Raw genomic sequence first — 12,568 nt, forward strand, 5'->3', positions numbered from 1 at the left:
TCCCCACCGTGGTACAAAGATGCGCCCCCCTTTTGTTACGAGGAGGCCGTCTTGTAGCCAAAATCGCCGAGTCTTCCCTGCCTGCGCCAGAGAAACAAGGTGTTGTGCGGTCGGATCTTGCTGCGTACCCTCGCGGATGCGGCTCAACAATGCACCCTCCAAATGCACTTCAGAAGACTCCGCACGCACAGCTGCCAGTTCAGCCCTACGGCTCAGGGCATCCGCCACAACATTGGTCTTTCCAACCTTGTACTCCAAGGCAAAGTCGAACTCAGCCAAAAACATCTGCCATCGAGCTTGCTTGGGCGTCAGCTTCTTTTGCGTCTGAAAATAGCTCGTGGCCACATTGTCCGTCTTGACGACGAACTCGGCACCCAAAAGGTAGTGCCGCCAGGTCCTGAGGCAATACACAATGGCAGTCATCTCACGTTCGTGCACTGTGTACCGCCTCTCTGCATCCTTCAGCTTACGACTCTCATATGCGATCGGATGCCCGTCTTGCATAATAACTCCGCCAATGGCAAAGTCTGAGGCATCAGTGTGGACTTCGAAGGGTCTCGAATGATCAGGCAGTCGCAGCACTGGCTCTCTCACTAAGGCTTTCTTCAAGCCCTCGAAGGCATCTTGGCACGCTCCTGTCCAGAGCCATACCCAATTTTTCTTCAACAAGTCTGTGAGAGGCGCAGCAATGAGGGAATAACCTTCGATGAAACGCCGATAATAATTTGCCAAGCCGAGGAATGACCGCAATTCTGGCACTTTGCTTGGCGGAACCCATTCCTGGATGGCCCTTATCTTCTGCCCATCCATACGCAGCACACCACGCCCCACAACGTGGCCAAGGAAGCTGATCTCCTCCTGCCCGAAGAGACACTTCTCTCGTTTAACACAGAGGTCATTCTCCTTCAGCACCTGAAGCACTGTTCGCAAGTGCCCGACATGTTCCTCCATGTTATTGCTGTAGATCACGATATCATCCAGATAGACTACCACAAACTTGTCTAAGTAAGGGTAGAAAATCTGGTTCATTAGAGTCGTGAATGTGGCTGGAGCATTTGTCAACCCGAATGGCATTACTAGAAATTCGTAAGCACCATAGCGGGTGACACAAGTTGTTTTCGGCTCATCACCTTCGGCAATCCTCACCTGCCAGTAACCCGATCGCAGATCTAGCTTGGAAAAGATACGGGCACTGCCTAGCTGATCGAACAAGTCTGCTATCAATGGCAATGGGTACTTGTTCTTCACCGTGACCTTGTTCAAGGCCCGGTAATCCACACATAACCGTTTAGAGCCATCATGTTTCATCTGAAAAAGGACCGGGGCACCAAATGGGGCTTTTGATGGACGAACAATGCCTGCGTCCAACATCTCGTCTAGCTGCCTGCGCAGCTCCTTCAACTCTGCTGGCCCCATACGGTATGGAACCATTGCGGGAGGCTTTGCTCCCGGGGTCAACTCAATCTTGTGGTCGACCTCGCGTCTTGGCGGAAGACGCTTTGGCAATTCCGGAGGCATCACCCCCCGAAACTCCTCCAATAGAGGGGCTAGGGTCGGCGGCACTGCTGCTTCTACCTTCCCTTCATCTGCACGCACTGCAACTAGGAATGTCTGCTCCCCATGCTTGACACCCTTCTTCAGTTGCATTGCTGATAACACTGAAGACTTGCCTTTCTGCGTGAGGCACTGCACTGTGTGGGACAGGTCTGATCCCATGATCGTCAACGTGTTAAACTTTGGCAGCATCATCACATTCTGGCTTCGCAGAAACTCCATACCCAGAATCACCTTGAAATCGTCCAGGGGCACCACAGAGAAGTTGGCTTTGCCGACCCAACTCCCCACTTGAGTAGCCACATCTCTTGCTTCACCAAGAATGGGCTTGGCCTCAGAGTTTACTGTTTTGATAGTCCTCTGCTTTGGCCCAGTTTTCAAGCCCAACCGCTCTGCCTCTTCCCGCGAGACAAAGTTGTGTGTGGCCCCGGAGTCTACCATTGCCGAAGTAGACTTTCCATTCATAATGACTTCTACGTACATAAGTTCCTTACTGACCTGCATGTTCTTAGCTGCGCAACTTCTAGCTGCGTTAATCGATCGCATGGCGCCCATCCTCGGTTGCATGGTCTCAGTGTCACTGCCTTCAGTGTCACTGCATTCTTCCTGTGCAGCATTGGCTTGCCCGTCGTCCTTTACAAGGTGCTTTGGGCATTGCCAGGCGATATGTCTATCACCACAGAACCAACATGTCACAACCGCACCCTTGTTGCTGTTGTTATGCTTTGTGTAGTTCTGTTTCTTTTCGGGTTGATGGCGTGTCGACACCTCACCTTTATCGTTGCGCTGCTCATCCTTCTTGCCTCCGTGGTCAGGCTTCTTCCCAACTTTGGTTGATGGGGTGAAAGGTTTGCGCTGAGTATCAACTAAGCGCTCCGCCGCCACATATGCATCTTCCAAAATACGGGGGTTGCTCATTTCCACTTCGGACTGTGCCCATGGTTGAAGTCCCACAATGAACCAGTTGAGCATGTCATCCTCTGGCATGTTAGGTATCTCCAGCATAAGCTTCTGGAACGTTCGGACATAGTCTTGCAACGAACCAGTATGTTTGAGTTCACGAACCATCCGGTAAGCCTGTCTCTGCGCATTTCTTGGCATGAAGTAGTTGCGCAACTCTACTTTGAAGTCGTCAAAGGTGTCTATCACACATTGACCCCTCTCCATGTCATTGCGCTTCCGCCTCCACCAAGCAATAGCATCCCCATCAAGTAAGGCTGCTGCAGCCTTGATCCTCAGATCTTCAAGGGTCACATTTTGGATATCCAAGTAGTCTTCTACTTGAAACAAGAAGTTCTCAATAGCCTTGCTGTCGCGAGAACCATTGAATTTTGCGGGTCTAGGTACATCAATCCTTGATGGTCTCTCACCATTTCCGCCATTCAGGGTCACCGTCCGCTGCAACGTACGGTTCTTCAACTCAAGATCGGTCACTGTAGTCGTCAACGAAGTGACCTGCCCCATTAGTAAGTTCACCTGCTCTTGCAGGCTCGCCACCACATCATTCAATCCATTGAATGATTCACATGCGCGTGAAATCGCTTCATCATGCGAAGTCACATCTTCCACCAACTTATTAACAGTTGCAGCCAACTCTTCTTGGCCCCGAGGTGAATCCATCTCCTCAGCTTCGGCAACTGCCTTGCCTCTGGTGTTGCGCAAGTGTTGATAAGGCGCCACGATGTCTTGCTCACAAATCGCAGCCTGTCGGCGTGTCTGTCGACACCGACTCCGGAGTCCCTTCCCCAGCACGAGAACGGGCTCTGGTACCACTTGTCACGGGCCTATTTCCTTCAATGGGCCAGCGCGGCGCGACGGTCCTTCCTTACCGCCGCAAGCCTACTCGTCAGCTCGCTTGCCGGTCGCGGAAGCTTATGATCAGAGTGCAAGAGAGCAAGAGAGAATAGAGGGAGAGAAGTTGCAATCACAAGAAGCAATCACAACGAGGGTGAACAAAAGAAAGCTCAACGCATTTGATTCATTCACAATTTTGCCCGCAGGCTATTACAGTTCAAGTATACGGGCTGCCCCTTCGGGGTATTAATTCACCTGAACCGGGCAGCTTACATCAGACTCAACAAAAGCAAAACAGACTCTAAGTGCAACTGTATACTGTAAGTCGCAAGGGAACACATATACTGTCATGATTAAAAAAGACACATGCCATTTTTGCGTAAAAAATACGGTAAGATTAGTATAGAAGGGGATATTAGACAGGAGTAAACTAGAATATCCTTGTGGTGCAGCATAAATGCCATGTAGAAATGGAAATTCTCTTCCCAATTCTTCATCTTTTCCATTAATTTCAAGGCACTCCTTGTTTTGCAGAACTGGGAGTTTCACTTGACTTTTGAGTTCTATTGTTAGTCATGGTATCACTTCTCTTCCGGACATTGTTGGATTGTTTGGACAATTCAAGGATTACAATTTATATTTTATCATCTGAATCCTTCTGACAGAGGTGATATGAAGCATTCAGAATACCAGGAGACTTTTTATTAGCCCAACATAGTAATACAGTCGAATGAAACTTTAATGATGTGGCGGTATGTGAATTCAGGAAAAAGGAATGTCAGTTTATTTGCTTAAGTTCAAGTTCATGAAATTGATGCAATCAAGGTGAATATATTGCTCTTAAAATGGATTTCAGGCAGCTCGTAGATCATGGGAAAAAGGAAGAGGCAAAGGGGAAGGGAAAAGCAACTACAATCTCCTATTAACAGTCAATGCGGTTCATTTTCTGGCCAGTTTCAGCATGGATAATGGGATGGACATTGTGAAAAGTTGTTGAATAGAGCACATTCTTTTTTCATAAAATAACATAAAATGTAGACTAATGTAAACCGTGGACAAAGGCAAAGCATCAACCTTATGGGAAAATTCAAATTATGCGAAAAAAGTGCAACAATTTCTATATGAACCAGATGCTGGAAACCGGAACTTTCATGAAATATTTCTGAAATTAACATCACCTGCATAAACATCCTCCAGATCAATTTGAGGCCAAAGCTGCTCTTCTAGCACCATGAACATGTTCCCAAAAACCAAAATATCCTTCAAGGAAATAACTCATTCCAATGATATGAGATGTTGATGCTCATGCAACTTTATTGAAAGTTTCTATTATTCAACTTGTACATAAATATGTATCTTCAGTTTGTTAGGCTCTAGGACAGGCAGATTTCTAATTTCTTTTCGAACAATCAATGTTCTCATGCAGAAGAAATTTTAGATACTTTGTTAGGGCTTCATTTCAATGAGTATCATGTACAATCATTATGAATTACCGATTTCGATGAGCCTGGGTCCTTATTTTTTTTTAATAAAGCTCGCAGGCTGTCTTGACTAGTCATACTTATGATTTACTGTGTTCACCAATCAGTTTGACAGTATTAAATTTCTTGTCCTGATAACCTGAGATATGCTCTGATGAGTAAGAACTAGAGCCACCAAAAAAATCATGTTCCTTACCAGTAATCTCTACAAGAGCACAATCCATCTCTAAAGTGATGGAAGCGACTAGTGTCTCGGAGAACAATTGTTCTTCCAACAACCTTGGATATCAATTTTGCTGCAACATGACAATCCTCACACACACGTAGATTCTTGAAAACTTTTATGGTAGTGTTTGGTGCCAAATTTATGATACCCAAGGCAATTGCCAACTTTTCACTGTGATAATTTGTTGAATCTTCTTTGTTTTCTTTTTCGTCATCAATAATATAATTGGTTTCAGGTTGATATCCTTCCTTCCTGATTTCTTCCAACAGTTCTTTCAATTTTGAGTGTATCTCATCAACTTGTGGATGTGAACGATCACCTGCAACAAACTCATGCAATATGTTCTGAACCTCAATCCAACTCTTTCCTGGTTCTTTTCTCACCCCATTATGTTTCATCAACTTTCTGATCCTTGCGACATCCTCCCATTTTCCATTGGTTGCACATATATTTGAAAGCAATACATAAGCTGCAGAATCACCAGGTTCTAGAGCTATAATTTTTTCCATCGAGTGCCTTCCTCTTTCTAGATCACCATAAGTCCGGCAAGCACTGAGCAACATTCTCCATACAAGAGTATTTGGCTCATAAGGCATTTGTGCAATAAAGTTTTCTGCATCCTGCAACCTTCCAGCTCGGGCAAGGATGTCCACCATACAAGCATAATGCTCATAGCTAGGAGTTATCCCATAAGTGGTGGACATAGCACTAAAATATTGCACAGCTTGTTCAGTTAGTCCTGCATGGCTACATGCAGTCAATACAGCAACAAAGGTTACATCTGTTGGGTTTACCTTGAGACTTTGCATTTGGTTGAACAGTTTCAGTGCCTCTGTGGCATTTCCATTCTGAGCATATCCTGAAATCATCGCAGTCCATGATGTTAAGTTCTTGCCAGTAAGATTGGAAAAGACTTGTGCTGCTTCATCAATGCATCCAATTCGAGCATACATTGTTATAAGTGCATTATCCACAGCAGTGTCTGTCACCAACCTGGCTTTTAAGATCTGGGAATGAACCTGCCTGCCTTGTGCTGCTGCAGTGATATCAGCACATGCAGCGAGAATGCCAGCAAAGGTGTAATTATCTACCTCGATATTTTCTTCCCTCATCTGGCAGAAAAGTTGCAGAGCTTTTGTAGCTTCACCATTTTGAGTGAAACCAACCATCATTGTGTTCCATGTGATTATGTCTTTCTCATTAATTTTGTTGAAAACAATTTCAGCTTCTTGTATAGAACCACATTTTGCATACATTCCAATGAGAGCACTACCTACATATGCATTCAGAGTAATGCCCTCTTTCACTATGTCAGCATGGAGTGCTGTTCCTGTTTCAAGCCAAACCAAAGCAGCGCATGCCGCTAAGCAACTAACAATACTGAATTCATCTGGTATGATCCCCAACTGCTTCATATCTATGAACAAGAATAAGGCTTCTTCAGGTCTTTCGTTCTGAACATATGAGTGGATCATGGAATTCCAAGAGATAAGATCTGGTTCGAAGATATCATTGAAAGCTAGCAAGGAGCTGTGAACTTGTGCACGATTAGAATACATGATGATTAGTGAATTTCCAACAGATGCATCAGAATGAAAGCCAGATTTTATAGCTTTTGCATGAAGTTGCTTCCCTTCTTCTAGGTTTGACTCTGTTGCCACAGCCTTGATCACGCTTGGGAATGTGAAATCATCAGGGCAGACACCCATCTCGCACATTTTCTGAAAATAATGAAGGCCTTCATTGATTCTACTGCTCTCTATGCATCGTCCAATGACAGTGTTCCATGAGACAATGGTTCTCTCAGGCATATTATCAAAAATCAGTTTAACATCTTGAAAATTCATACATTTAGCATAAACATCCAGAAGTGCAGTACCAATGATCGGGTGAACTGCAAATCCAGTTTTGATGACCTGTGCATGAACTTGTTCAGCCATGGTTGTGTTTCCAGAGTGGGCACATGATTTGAGAACACTACCAAATGCATACTCGTTTGCTCTGATGTCTTCCTGCTGCATCTCGGCAAACAATATAATTGCTCTCCCACTGTGTTGTCTCTGTGAATTTACAGAGATAAGCGCATTCCATGAGATCTCATCTCTTTGTACCAAGTTGAAAAACACAGCTTCTGCTTCTTCTAGGAGTCCCAACTTCCCATACATGGTAATTAGTGCATTTCCGATAGGGTTCTCGATTATGAATCCCCTTTTAATAGCATAGTTATGAATCTGGTAGCAGTAATCAGGTTGTCCAAAGCTGCCGCATGCCGCAATGGCACTGATGCAAGTCAACTGGTTCGGAAGCTCTGCCCCCATGACACACATTTCTCTGAATAAATCAAGAGCTTCAATGTATCGCCCGTTGGAACAGTAACCCGCAAGCATGGCATTCCATGAAACCAAATTACGTTGAGGCATTTCATCGAACAATTGTCGAGCAGAGCTGGGTCTCCCACATTTCATGTAGAGGTTGATAAACTGGTTTTCCATGAATGTCCCGGGTGGATCGAAGCCGGCACGGACCATGTGTTTTCGTAGCCAAACGCCCTCTTCAAGAGCTCTGTGTGATATACAGCAGGAAACAAGAGAATTGTACGCAATTGGGTCCAATTCATATCCAAACTTCTCCATGGAATCGGCCACCTCCATGGCTTCTTCCAATTTGCGATGCTTACAGAGGAAAGTTAGACGGTGGTGAAATTGATTCCGGTCGCAGGAAGTGGTGGGACGATTGTCCTTCTGAGCCAATGTTTGGTGTGGTTTCATCTGTGTGGTCTCGGAGTTTCTGCAGGCACTTGCTCCCACCACCAAGTGGGGACAGCAGAAACGAGGAGCAATGAAGGCCAGATGATGAAAACTGAATGAAGGTGAAGGAATTTGATGAGGGAAGGAAGATCTATTAGTGCTTGAGTGAGGTGCAGTTTGAATGGCAACTGCCATTTTTAGCCCCTACTATCGTTTAGTTGCTCGGCTTTCGGATTTGCAATGAACGGCAGTTTGAACTTTTTATGGATTTTTTCTGATACTACGATCTTGGCGAGTCATATTGGATTATTGGGGTCAATTGAGATTCCACAGAGGTGCTCAACATCTCAGATATTGTTTCTACCACGTCACTCAACTCTATTTCCATATCTTATCATATGGATTATGAAGATAATAATGATTGCTTAGTGGGAAGTTTCTATTCAGATTACCAAGGAACATTTTGGACATCGTTGGTTACTGACTACTATTTCTTGGTATACGTACGATTCTTGCTAAGCGTTAAGCATGACCTGCGGTTCACTTATCTAATTCTTTATGCCTTTGAATTAAATATAGTTAAGGCTTTTTAAAAAAGAAAAAAACGGGAAAGAAAAAATCAGTCATTTTTTTCCCAACTAGGGATGTCAATGGGCATGATGTAACCTGACATTCAACCCCAATCTTAACCAGATTAGTCGGATTTGTTAGCCAAATTCTGATCTGACTAATAATGGGATTCAGGTTCATTATTTGAGTTTTGCATTCAAACCCGAACCCAAATCCATAATCGGATTCAGGTTTGGTATTGAGTTTTGTATTCAAACCTGAACGCGAATCAGTAATGCCTAGATTCCCACCCTAGTCCGACCTGTTTTACATCCTTATTTCCAACGGAAAGAAACCATCACTTTGGTTTGCTGCAAACCGAGGAGTGTCATTTTAATGGTGGCCTTGTTTTTGGTGTTGGCAATGTAAAACTACTTAATTGTTATGGGCTAAGAGGTGCCGTTTGACTGTGACCTTGTTTTGGTGTTTACAGTGTAAAACTTTACTGCAATCAAATCGGATCCACTCATCCCCATCTTCATACCCCTCCTTGGGATTTCATTTGATGCAAGTTGTTTTGATCAAATCTGACTCCACAGATGCGATCTATATCATTCATTTTAATGAAGATCACCTTTTAAATCCCCGAAATCCGACCAGTGAGCAGGATTTTTTGGTGATTCAAAAATCAACGGTTGACAAAACACAAAATTTTAGTGATTAAAAAAACATATTTTTCATGAAAACATACGATCCAAGGGCCGTTTCTTATTAAATCAACCATGCTGAATCCATGTATACCGTCACATTTGAGCAAAACAACTAGTATCATCAGATTTAAGAGGGGTGTGAAGATAGGGGATGAGCGGACCTGAATTCCTTGCCAATAGGAGATAGTGGCGCATGGTGACAATATATATATATATATATATATATATATATATATATATATATATATATATATATATATATATATATATATATATCACCATTTGCATCGGAACCTATAAATTTCTCAAAAAACAGTAAAAAAGACAGGTATCATGATATATCACAATAAGTTTTGAACACTACAAGAAAAACACCAATTAGCGATGGACGATATCCGTCGCTAATCCATCGCTAAACTGTTTAGCGACAGATTAGCGATGAATATCGTCTGTCGCATAATTCTAGTCGCTAAATTCTGATGGAATTTATCTGTCGTTAGGTCGTCGCTAATTAGCGACGACTTATTTTTGTCGCAAATCCGTCGCTAATTAGCGATGAATTTGTGACAGAATATATCCGGATAAATTCCGATGCTAACTTTTCATCGGCCAAGTTAGCGATGGATGTGCGCCAGAATACAATCCGTCGCAAACCGTATAATCCTTGAATATTAGCGACAGATAATAGCCGTCGCTAATCCATTGCAAAATTTAAAAAAAGAGCCCCGAGGCGTGCGCCTCATACGCCTTGAGGCGCACCTCAAGCCGAGGCGTGCACAATCATACGCTACGCCTTGAGGCGCGCCTCATGTGCCTTTCCTAGGGGCAATGAAATTTCTCTTCATTATTGGTCTTGAGGTCAACCACTTTCCCAGGGGCAGAGTTCTACTTTTTCACTTGCAAATGTACCCGATAAATTAGCATTGAAAAGATGATGCCATATGTTAGCATTACATGTGGGCTTCCATTCCTTTACAACAGCTACTAAATGAAGAAAATTTCTTTTTTTAATTTCATTTCAATATTGTGCACTGCAAATGTCATTGCACAAAGTTTTTTTAAAGACAACCTGAATGTGTCGACAAGGTCACATATACAATCTTTAAAATGAATAACATCAGACCCACCTGTTCTCGCTTATTCAATTCTGAAGTGTTTAAGCATATAACAAATCCATCCTTCGTCATTTGAACTGGGCAATCAAGGACATCAACTCCATCTTCCACAACTTGTTGATAAGCCAGATCAGTGCAGCCAGCATATATTCCACTTGACCCCAAAAATGAGATGACCAAAGGCTTTGCTGAAGCACCCAAGGATAACATAAAACTAAATCATGAGAAAGCAAAATAGTGCCAAAATCTCTACAAAAGATCTAACAGAAACTAAGCCTGCGATAGAATAAAAAAGTAGTTGCGCACTAAGAATATGCAATGGGAAAGCCTACCTTGGCCAGAGGTACGATTTGTTACCTGACTAAAGCAATCTGAAACATCAAATTTAAAATATAAGATTGCAATGAGGCTACATGTCATAAAAGAAGAGAAAGCTATGATTAATATCTCAAAAATGAAATATTTTTGTCTTCCACTCTTAAATAACATGTAACAGATTATATACATTCTTATGGAAAAATATGACCGAAAGAGTCAACAAAGTAAGTCCAATGCACAATCACCTACATAGATTAGGTTCTACTAGAAATATCTTTTTATGCCTGATTCTGTTTGATGCTGGCAAGCACAACCAAGCATTTAACAACACTTTCAAAACTAATAGGAACTGCTCATGAAGGCCTCCTAATAGGATATAAGTTTGCTAGTCTTTTGTACCTGCAATCTAGTAGAAAACAACACAGTTCTCAATTTGTTCCACTCCTGCAGATCTAACCTTATAAATGTGATATATACAGTTTCTTTAGTAGAAAACATGCTTTGAGTTATGTGTCTGCAACATGAGTTGGCTTTCCAAGGTCTTCAGAAATCAACCGCAATGTACCAAAATTTCATGACAATCATATATTTTGAGAAAAGATCCAAAGTGTGATAATCTCATACCACAGTTAACTTTCCAACAGAGACAGTATACAACTATACATCTGTTTCCAAATTGTGCTTTAAAAAATTACAACAAATTTTTTGGGGGATGATAAAATTTAGATTAAAAGTAAGAAAAGGACCAACCATAGTCATCCTGGATCATTTGCTTGTTTTGCTTCTTTCTCCACCAAGCTACAAAAGCTAAAACAAGGAGGGCGTTTGAAGTGCAGCCGAGAGCAACTCCAAATGCAACAACGACTTTATGGCCCTTTTGTTTTCCTGAATAAAAAAAGAATGACAAAAAGCCAACAAACAGATCTTTAGATACCAAAATGCTAAATTGTAGAAAGTCCTGTTGAAACATACAGTGAAAAAAGGAAGAAAAAGAATTAGTGGATGGAGAGAAAGAAACATACCAGGTGATGCATTTGGAGGGGAAGAAAGAACAGTTGATTGAGTTGTTGTGGAACAATCTTGTGTAGAACTGCTCCCACATTTTAGAAGATTGCCTTCAATACTAACATCAGATAAAATACAACCCACATAAGAAAAAACAACAATATGAAAAGAACATAACAAAGGATGCCACAAAACAATTTTTACTTGAATGTTCTAGCAGGAACTTTGGGCACGAGTCCACTCAAATTGTTGAAAGACAAGTCCCTGTAACATCATGGCATCTAAAGGTCATTAAACATCACCATATCTAGAAATATCCTAGGAATTTAGCACTTCAATTTCTCAGTGAAAAATAAATGGGAGAGACTAAACTTACAGAAAAATAAGTTGTGGGATTTTAGCAAGAGAAACGGGAAAACCTCCAGAGAGACTGTTATTGTTTAACCTTCTGCATGCACTCAACCATGACCATGTTATTTACCTCAAGAAAAATAAGACCATACATTACAAGTGAAGAAAGAGAAGGAAAAACAGAAAACACACACACAGTGAAAACTTAAAAAAAGATAAAAACTCACAAATATTAAAGATCGGTGAGCTTACCAAGGCTATCAGGGAGAGGTCCAGAGAATTTGTTATTAGAAAGATCAAGTTTCTTCAATTTTGAAAGTTTCCTCAGCTCTGCAGGTATCTCTCCAGAGATAATATTGGTCAGATTTCCTATTTCTGCAGATAATGTACCAGACAGACTCTGGTTTGCTGCTTCTCTAGAACATCAAAACAAGAAACGGAATAGAGGAGGTGGGGAACCTTGTTGTTATAATAGAAAAATTCTCCTCCTCCTATACGGCAACAGATGCAAGGTGGGGCACCCTGTTGTTATAATAGAAATCAAACCTCACCGCCTTCCCCCCTCCCCTTATCGCATGATAGGGGGGACGAGATAAACCTCACCCCCCAAGATCGTTGGGTGGAGGTGAGGTTTATCCTTACTCAAAGCCCTCACAGTGTGTCTCCTCCACCCGTCGATCAAACAAAAGAGTGACAGAGAAAGAGCTGTGAAGAAAAA

The 12,568-nt window shown here is 42.3% G+C and overlaps 1 long non-coding RNA gene and 1 pseudogene across 2 annotated transcripts; both read right to left on the reverse strand.

The window, feature by feature from the left end:
• Positions 1-4,936: 4,936 nt before the first annotated feature.
• LOC149848245 (putative pentatricopeptide repeat-containing protein At3g49142 pseudogene) lies at positions 4,937-8,075 on the reverse strand (annotated as a pseudogene). The gene has a single exon (XR_016432679.1). The product of XR_016432679.1 is annotated as a putative pentatricopeptide repeat-containing protein At3g49142 pseudogene (transcript).
• A 2,143-nt stretch (positions 8,076-10,218) lies between these two features.
• LOC149848246 (uncharacterized) lies at positions 10,219-11,379 on the reverse strand. Its single transcript, XR_016432681.1, has 3 exons — positions 11,245-11,379; positions 10,509-10,547; positions 10,219-10,364 (listed from the first exon to the last, which is right to left on the reverse strand). It is a non-coding gene; the product is annotated as an uncharacterized LOC149848246 (long non-coding RNA).
• Positions 11,380-12,568: the final 1,189 nt, after the last annotated feature.

Source organism: Nuphar pumila, chromosome 1 (genome assembly GCF_984573655.1).
Source record: "Nuphar pumila chromosome 1, dmNupPumi1.hap1.1, whole genome shotgun sequence".
Taxonomy (NCBI): domain Eukaryota; kingdom Viridiplantae; phylum Streptophyta; class Magnoliopsida; order Nymphaeales; family Nymphaeaceae; genus Nuphar; species Nuphar pumila.